The sequence below is a fragment of the Oncorhynchus kisutch genome, linkage group LG2 (assembly GCF_002021735.2).
Source record: "Oncorhynchus kisutch isolate 150728-3 linkage group LG2, Okis_V2, whole genome shotgun sequence".
Taxonomy (NCBI): Eukaryota; Metazoa; Chordata; class Actinopteri; order Salmoniformes; family Salmonidae; genus Oncorhynchus; species Oncorhynchus kisutch.
In genome coordinates, this window is record NC_034175.2 from 72,531,627 (window position 1) to 72,540,703 (window position 9,077).

The 9,077-nt window shown below is 49.0% G+C and overlaps 1 long non-coding RNA gene across 1 annotated transcript in view; it reads left to right on the forward strand.

The window, feature by feature from the left end:
- LOC116356294 (uncharacterized) overlaps positions 1–8,979 on the forward strand; it is a 26,616-nt gene extending 17,637 nt beyond the window's left edge. The window contains exon 3 of the long non-coding RNA XR_004204812.1: positions 7,551–8,979. This is a non-coding gene — a long non-coding RNA (uncharacterized LOC116356294). The remainder of the gene's footprint in view (positions 1–7,550) is intronic.
- The last annotated feature ends 98 nt before the right edge of the window (positions 8,980–9,077 follow it).

Consider the following 9,077-nt stretch of genomic DNA (forward strand, 5'->3'; position numbering starts at 1 on the left):
AGCCATGCTGTATCAGTGGATGGGAGAGCCATGCTGTATCAGTGGATGTATGGAGCCATGCTGTATCAGTGGATGGGAGAGCCATGCTGTATCAGTGGATGGGAGAGCCATGCTGTATCAGTGGATGGGAGAGCCATGCTGTATCAGTGGATGGGAGAGCCATGCTGTATCAGTGGAGGGGAGAGCCATGCTGTATCAGTGGATGGGAGAGCCATGTTGTATCAGTGGATGGGAGAGCCATGCTGTATCAGTGGATGGGAGAGCCATGCTGTATCAGTGGATGGGAGAGCCATGCTGTATCAGTGGATGGGAGAGCCATGCTGTATCAGTGGATGGGAGAGCCATGCTGTATCAGTGGAGGGGAGAGCCATGCTGTATCAGTGGAGGGGAGAGCCATGCTGTATCAGTGGATGTACGGAGCCATGCTGTATCAGTGGAGGGTAGATTCATGCTGTGTCAGTGGAGGGGAGAGCCATGCTGTGTCAGTGGACGGGAGAGCCATGCTGTATCAGTGGAGGGTCAATAACACAATAGGAAAAAAAGAAAGTCTATATACAGTGTGTGCAAATGGCGTGAGGAGGTAAGGCAATAAATAGGCCATAGTAGCAAAGTAATTACAATTTAGCAGATTAACACTGGAGTGATAAATGAGCAGATGATGATGTGCAAGTAGAAATACTGGTGTGCAAAAGAGCAGAAAATCAAATAAAAACAATATGGGGATGAGGTAGGTAGATTGGGTGGGCTATTTACAGATGGGCTATGTACAGCTGCAGCGATCTGTCAGCTGCTCAGATAGCTGATGTTTAAAGTTAGTGAGGGAAATATACATCTCCAACTTTTTTTGCAATTCGTTCCAGTCATTGGCAGCAGAGAACTGGAAAGAAAGGCAGCCAAAGTAGGAATTGGCTTTGGGGATGACCAGTGCGATATACCTGCTGGAGCGCGTGCTACGAGTGGGTTTTGTTATGGTGACCAGTGAGCTGAGATAAGGCGGGGCTTTACCTCGCAAAGACTTATAGATGACCTGGAGCCAGTGGGTTTGGCCACAAATATGTAGCGAGGGCCAGCCAACGAGAGCATACAGGTCGCAGCGGTGTGTGGAATATGGGGCTTTGGTGACCAAATGGATGGCACTGTGATAGACTGCATCCAGTTTGCTGAGTAGAGTGTTGGTGGCTATTTTGTAAATGACATAGCCGAAGGATCGGTAGGATGGTCAGTTTTACGAGGGTATGTTTGGCGGCGTGAGTGAAGGAGGCTTTGTTGCGAAATAAGAAGCCGATTCTAGATTTAATTTTGGATTAGAGATGTTTAATATGAGTCTGGAAGGAGAGTTTACAGTCTAGCCAGACTGTAGTTGGCTACATAAAGTAATGGAGAAAACTGACGTTTCTGAAGCAGGTAGCTCTGGCTGGGCAGCTTCAGCTTGTAGCAGGTTTAGGGACTAATTTACTTCCATAGATACTTCTAGCTATAGCCAGGAACCAGGTAGGGCTAGCTAGCCAGCCTGCTACTGACTGAAAAACACCAAAAGAAAGATGCCCAGGGTCCCTGCTCATCTGCGTGAACGTGCCTTAGGCATGCTGCAAGGAGGCATGAGGACTGCAGATGTGGCCAGGGCAATAAATTGCAATGTCCGTACTGTGAGACGCCTAAGACAGCACTACAGGGAGACAGAATGGACAGCTGATCGTCCTCGCAGTGGCAGACCACGTGTAACAACACCTGCACAGAATCGGGACATGTACCGGATGGCAACAACAGCTGCACGAGTTACACCAGGAACGCAAAATCCCTCCATCAGTGCTCAGACTGTCCACAATAGGCTGAGAGAGGCTGGACTGAGGGCTTGTAGGACTGTTGTAAGGCAGGTCATCACCTGCAACAACGTCGCCTAGGGGCACAAACCCACCGTCGCTGGACCAGACAGAACTGGCAAAAAGTGCTCATCACTGACGAGTTGTGGTTTTGTCTCATCAGGGGTGATGGTCGGATTCGCGCTTATCGTCGAAGGAATGAGCGTTACACCGAGGCCTGTACTCTGGAGCGGGATCGATTTGGAGGTGGAGGGTCCGTCATGGTCTGGGGCGGTGTGTCACAGCATCATCTGACTGAGCTTGTTGTCATTGCAGGCAATCTCAACGCTGTGCGTTACAGGGAAGACATCCTCCTCCCTCATGTGGTACCCTTCCTGCAGGCTCATCCTGACATTACCCTCCAGCATGACAATGCCACCAGCCATACTGCTCGTTCTGTGTGTGATTTCCTGCAAGACAGGAATGTCAGTGTTCTGTCGTGGCCAACGAAGAGCCGGGATCTCAATCCCATTGTGCACGTCTGGGACCTGTTGGATCGGAGGGTGATGGCTAAGGCCATTCCCTCCAGAAATGTCCAGGAACTTGCAGGTGCCTTGGTGGAAGAGTGGGGTAACATCTCACAGCAAGAACGGGCAAATCTGGTGCAGTCCATGAGGAGGAGATGCACTGCAGTACTTAATGCAGCTGGTGGCCACACCAGATACTGACTGTTGCTTTTGATTTTGACCCCCCCCCCACCCTTTGTTCAGGGTGACATTATTCTATTTCTGTTAGTCACATGTCTGTGTAACTTGTTCAGTTTATGTCTCAGTTGTTGAATCTTATGTTCATACAAATATTTCAGTATAGACCTCCAGGAGGCTGAATATACACAGTACACTCAGTACCACAGACACCGAGACAGACACCAAGGGTCAGTACCACAGACACTGAGGGACAGACAGACACCAAGGGTCAGTACCACAGACACTGAGGGACAGACAGACACCAAGGGTCAGTACCACAGACACTGAGGGACAGACAGACACCAAGGGTCAGTACCACAGACACTGAGGGACAGACAGACACCAAGGGTCAATACCACAGACACTGAGGGTCAGTACCACAGACACCGAGGGTCAGTACCACAGACACCAAGGGTCAGTACCACAGACACCAAGGGTCAGTACCACAGACACTGACAGACAGACACCAAGGGTCAGTACCACAGACACTGAGGGACAGACACCAAGGGTCAGTACCACAGACACTGAGGGACAGACAGACACCAAGGGTCAGTACCACAGACACTGAGGGACGGACAGACAGACACTAAGGGTCAGTACCACACACCAACAGGTCACTGACCATCTCGAATCCCACCGTACCTTCTCCGCTGTGCAATCTGGTTTCCAAGCCGGTCACGGGTGCACCTCAGCCACACTCAAGGTACTAAACGATATCATAACCGCCATCAATAAAATACAGTGCTGTGCAGCCGTCTTCATCGACCTTGCCAAGGCTTTCGACTCTGTCAAACACCATATTCTTATCGGCAGACTCAGTAGCCTCGGTTTTTCTAATGACTGCCTCGCCTGGTTCACCAACTACTTTGCAGACAGAGTTCAGTGTGTCAAATCGGACGGCATGTTGTCCGGTCCTCTGGCAGTCTCTATGGGGGTACCACAGAGTTCAATTCTCAGGCCGACTCTTTTCTCTGTATATATCAATGATGTTGCTCTTGCTGCGGGTGATTCCCTGATCCACCTCTACGCAGACGACACCATTCTGTATACTTCCGGCCCTTCCTTGGACACTGTGCTATCTAATTTCCAAACGAGCTTCAACGCCATACAACACTCCTTCCGTGGCCTCCAACTGCTCTTAAACGCTAGTAAAACCAAATGCATGCTTTTCAACCATTCGCTACCTGCACCCGCACGCCCGACTAGCATCACCACCCTGGATGGTTCCGACCTAGAATATGTGGACATCTATAAGTACCTAGGTGTCTGGCTAGACTGTAAACTCTCCTTCCAGACTCATATCAAACATCTCCAATCTAAAATCAAATCTAGAGTCTGCTTTCTATTCTGCAACAAAGCCTCCTTCACTCATGCCGCCAAACATCGACTTTGGCGATGTCATCTACAAAATAGCTTCCAATACTCTACTCAGCAAACTGGATGCAGTTTATCACAATGCCATCTGTTTTGTTACTAAAGCACCTTATACCACCCACCACTGCGACCTGTATTCTCTAGTCGGCTGGCCCTCGCTACATATTCATCGCCAGACCCACTGGCTCCAGGTCATCTACAAGTCCATCCTAGGTCAAGCTCCGCCTTATCTCAGTTCACTGGTAACGATGGCAACACCCACCCGTAGCACGCGCTCCAGCAGGTGTATCTCACTGATCATCCCTAAAGCCAATACCTCATTTGGCTGCCTTTCGTTCCAGTTCTCTGCTGCCTGTGACTGGAACGAATTGCAAAAATCGCTGAAGTTGGAGACTTTTATCTCCCTCACCAACTTCAAACATCTGCTATCTGAGCAGCTAACCGATCGCTGCAGCTGTACATAGTCTATCGGTAAATAGCCCACTCAATTTACCTACCTCATCCCCATACTGTTTATATTTATTTACTTTTCTGCTCTTTTGCACACCAGTATCTCTACCTGTACATGACCATTTGATCATTTATCACTCCAGTGTTAATCTGCTAAATTGTAATTATTTGCCTACCTCCTCATGCCTTTTGTACACAATGTATATAGACTCTCTTTTTTTTCCTACTGTGTTATTGACTTGTTTATTGTTTACTCCATGTGTAACTCTGTGTTGTTGTCTGTTCACACTGCTATGCTTTATCTTGGCCAGGTCGCAGTTGTAAATGAGAACTTGTTCTCAACTTGCCTACCTGGTTAAATAAAGGTGTTCTCAACTAGCCTACCTGGTTAAATAAAGGTGTTCTCAACTAGCCTACCTGGTTAAATAAAGGTGTTCTCAACTAGCCTACCTGGTTAAATAAAATGTGTTCTCAACTAGCCCGACCTGGTTAAATAAAGGTGTTCTCAACTAGCCTACCTGGTTAAATAAAAGGTGTTCTCAACTAGCCTACCTGGTTAAATAAAAGGTGTTCTCAACTAGCCCGACCTGGTTAAATAAAGGTGTTCTCAACTAGCCTACCTGGTTAAATAAAAGGTGTTCTCAACTAGCCTACCTGGTTAAATAAAAGGTGTTCTCAACTAGCCGACCTGGTTAAATAAAAGGTGTTCTCAACTAGCCTACCTGGTTAAATAAAAGGTGTTCTCAACTAGCCGACCTGGTTAAATAAAGGTTAAATAAATAAATAGAAAACCACTGACAGACACCAAGGGTTTAGGGGCTATACAGTAAAATGTTAACTGTTGTGGTCTGATCTGTGCTGTTAGGTCCTGGTACATTACCTGTGCTGGTTGCAGTAGAACTGGTAAAGGCACAGTGGAGCTCAGATAGACTGAGGGTCATGGTCACACAATACTCCGGCCCTGGCTCCTCAGTAGAGGTGACCCACAATGTTCATATAGTTAATGATTATAGCCATGTTTTACAATGCTACATATATAGATAGCGTACATTGATCGTTATCATCATAATGGTCTGATTCGTAGCCATGTGTAGCTATAATACCATCCATGAGATACAGTATTTGTCCTATGACTTTTGTTCATTCATTGTTGTTGTGTATTAGATTCACTATCTGTACCACATTTTGATTTTATTAACTAGGCAAGTCAGTCAACAACAAATTCTTATTTATAATGGCGGGCTACCGGGGACCAGTGGGTTAACTGACTTGTTCAGAACGACAGATTTTTACCATGTGAGCTCGGGGATTCGATCCAGCAACCTTTCGGTTACTGGCCCAACGCTCTAACATTAGGCTACCTGCTGCCCCTATTGATAAATAAACTGTGGGTTAGAGATGGGAGATGAGCCCCTTCCTGCTAAACCTGAGGGTTAGAGATGAGCACCCTCCCCCTGAACCTGTGGGTTAGAGATGGGAGATGAGCCCCCTCTCGCTAAACCTGTGGGTTAGAGATGAGCCCCCTCCCCCTGAACCTGTGGGTTAGAGATGAGCCCCCTCCCCCTGTGGGTTAGAGATGAGCCCCCTCCCCCTGTGGGTTAGAGATGAGCCCCCTCCCCCTGAACCTGTGGGTTAGAGATGAGCCCCCTCCCCCTGAACCTGTGGGTTAGAGATGAGCCCCCTCCCCCTGAACTTGTGGGTTAGAGATGAGCCCCCTCCCCCTGAACCTGTGGGTTAGAGATGAGCCCCCTCCCCTTGAACCTGTGGGTTAGAGATGAGCCCCCTCCCCTTGAACCTGTGGGTTAGAGATGAGCCCCCTCCCCCTGAACCTGTGGGTTAGAGATGAGCCCCCTTCCCCTGAACCTGTGGGTTAGAGATTAGCCCCCACCCCCTGAACCTGTGGGTTAGAGATTAGCCCCCTCCCCCTGAACCTGTGGGTTAGAGATGAGCCCCCTCCCCCTGAACCTGTGGGTTAGAGATTAGCCCCCTCCCCCTGAACCTGTGGGTTAGAGATTAGCCCCCTCCCCCTGAACCTGTGGGTTAGAGATGAGCCCCCTCCCCCTGAACCTGTGGGTTAGAGATGAGCCCCCTCCCCCTGAACCTGTGGGTTAGAGATGAGCCCTCTCCCCCTGTGGGTTAGAGATGAGCCCCCTCCCCCTGAACCTGTGGGTTAGAGATGAGCCCCCTCCCCCTGAACCTGTGGGTTAGAGATGAGCCCCCTCCCACTGAACCTGTAGGTTAGAGATGAGCCCCCTCCCACTGAACCTGTGGGTTAGAGATGAGCCCCCTCCCCCTGAACCTGTGGGTTAGAGATGAGCCCCCTCCCCCTGAACCTGTGGGTTAGAGATGAGCCCCCTCCCCCTGAACTTGTGGGTTAGAGATGAGCCCCCTCCCCCTGAACCTGTGGGTTAGAGATGAGCCCCCTCCCCCTGTGGGTTAGAGATGAGCCCCCTCCCCCTGAACTTGTGGGTTAGAGATGATCCCCCTCCCCCTGAACTTGTGGGTTAGAGATGAGCCCCCTCCCCCTGTGGGTTAGAGATGAGCCCCCTCCCCCTGTGGGTTAGAGATGAGCCCCTCCCCCTGAACCTGTGGGTTAGAGATGAGCCCCCTCCCCCTGAACCTGTGGGTTAGAGATGAGCCCCCTCCCCCTGTGGTTTAGAGATGAGCCCCCTCCCCCTGTGGGTTAGAGATGAACCCCCTCCCCCTGTGGGTTAGAGATGAGCCCCCTCCCCCTGAACTTGTGGTGGTGTAATTCTTAGAGCGAGAGGTGAGTTTCCTTGAACACAAACAGTGTGTGTTCTGGTGAGAGGAAGTAGTGGGGGAAAAAAAACACACGTATCTACATCTGCAGTACGAGGTAAAGAACCCCTCAGAGAGGAAAAATGTGCCGGATGTAATTATTATATTAGACTAAATACTGATCTACTTTGTCATCCTCAGTCCTGGTGTTATTGTCAGGTTCTATTCAAAAGAAAATGTGAGTGGGTTTGGACCAGATTCTCAGAACTTGCTTTCTTTTCTAGGTATATGTACCTTTTCACGTATCTCTACACTGTAAAACAACAACAACCTCCAAATGAAGTAGATCCAGTGCATTTGGAAAGTATTCAGACCCCTTCTTCACGTTACAGCCCTTACATGGATTAAATCACTTTTTCCCCCTTCTCTCTATTTCTACCAGTGGTGTGCCTGTCCTAGACTACAGTGAGTCAGTCTTTTGCCTTTACCACGTAACCAGCTGAAAGGAAAGCACTTAACTCAGCAGCTACACGAGAAGGATCGAAAAAGGAAAGCACTTAACTCAGCAGCTACACGAGAAGGATCGAAAAAGGAAAGCACTTACTCAGCAGCTACACTAGAAGGATCGAAAAAGGAAAGCACTTAACTCAGCAGCTACACTAGAAGGATCGAAAAAGGAAAGCACTTACTCAGCAGCTACACTAGAAGGATCGAAAAAGGAAAGCACTTAACTCAGCAGCTACACTAGAAGGATCGAAAAAGGAAAGCACTTAACTCAGCAGCTACACGAGAAGGATCGAAAAAGGAAAGCACTTACTCAGCAGCTACACTAGAAGGATCGAACAAGGAAAGCACTTAACTCAGCAGCTACACTAGAAGGATAGAACAAGGAAAGCATGGGACTGAAGAGTAAGAGCGTACCTGAGGCTCTGAACTGTGAAGTGGGTGTTGGCAGGAGTCCCTGAACAGGGCAGTCAGGTCAGAGTGTGCTCAAGGTTGAAGGAGACAATGGACACGTTGCTAAAGACTGGGGGCACCACTGAAACATATAGACATATAGAGAGAGAGGGAGGGAGGGAGACGCAGACAAAAAAATATAAAATGATAAGACAGTCACACAGAACAGGACAGCCAGAGAGACAGGTATTAAACAGGACAGCCAGAGAGACAGGTGTTAAACAGGACACCAGCCAGAGAGACAGGTGTTAAACAGGACACCAGCCAGAGAGACAGGTGTTAAACAGGACAGCCAGAGAGACAGGTGTTAAACAGGACAGCCAGAGAGACAGGTATTAAACAGGACACCAGCCAGAGAGACAGGTATTAAACATGACACCAGCCAGAGAGACAGGTGTTAACCAGGACACCAGCCAGAGAGACAGGTGTTAAACAGGACACCAAGCGAGACAGGTATTAAAACAGGACACCAGCCAGAGAGACAGGTATTAAAACAGGACACCAGCCAGAGAGACAGGACACCAGCCAGAGAGACAGGTATTAAACAGGACAGCCAGAGAGACAGGTATTAAAACAGGACACCAGCCAGAGAGACAGGTATTAAACAGGACACCAGCCAGAAAGACAGGTATTAAACAGGACAGCCAGAGAGACAGGTGTTAAACAGGACACCAGCCAGAGAGACAGGTGTTAAACAGGACACCAGCCAGAGAGACATGTGTTAAACAGGACAGCCAGAGAGACAGGTGTTAAACAGGACAGCCAGAGAGACAGGTATTAAACAGGACACCAGCCAGAGAGACAGGTGTTAAAACAGGACAGCCAGAGAGACAGGTGTTAAAACAGGACAGCCAGAGAGACAGGTGTTAAAACAGGACAGCCAGAGAGACAGGTATTAAACAGGACAGCCAGAGAGACAGGTGTTAAACAGGACAGTCAGAGAGACAGGACAGCAGCCAGAGAGACAGGTGTTAAACAGGACAGCCAGAGAGACAGGACAGCAGCCAGAGAG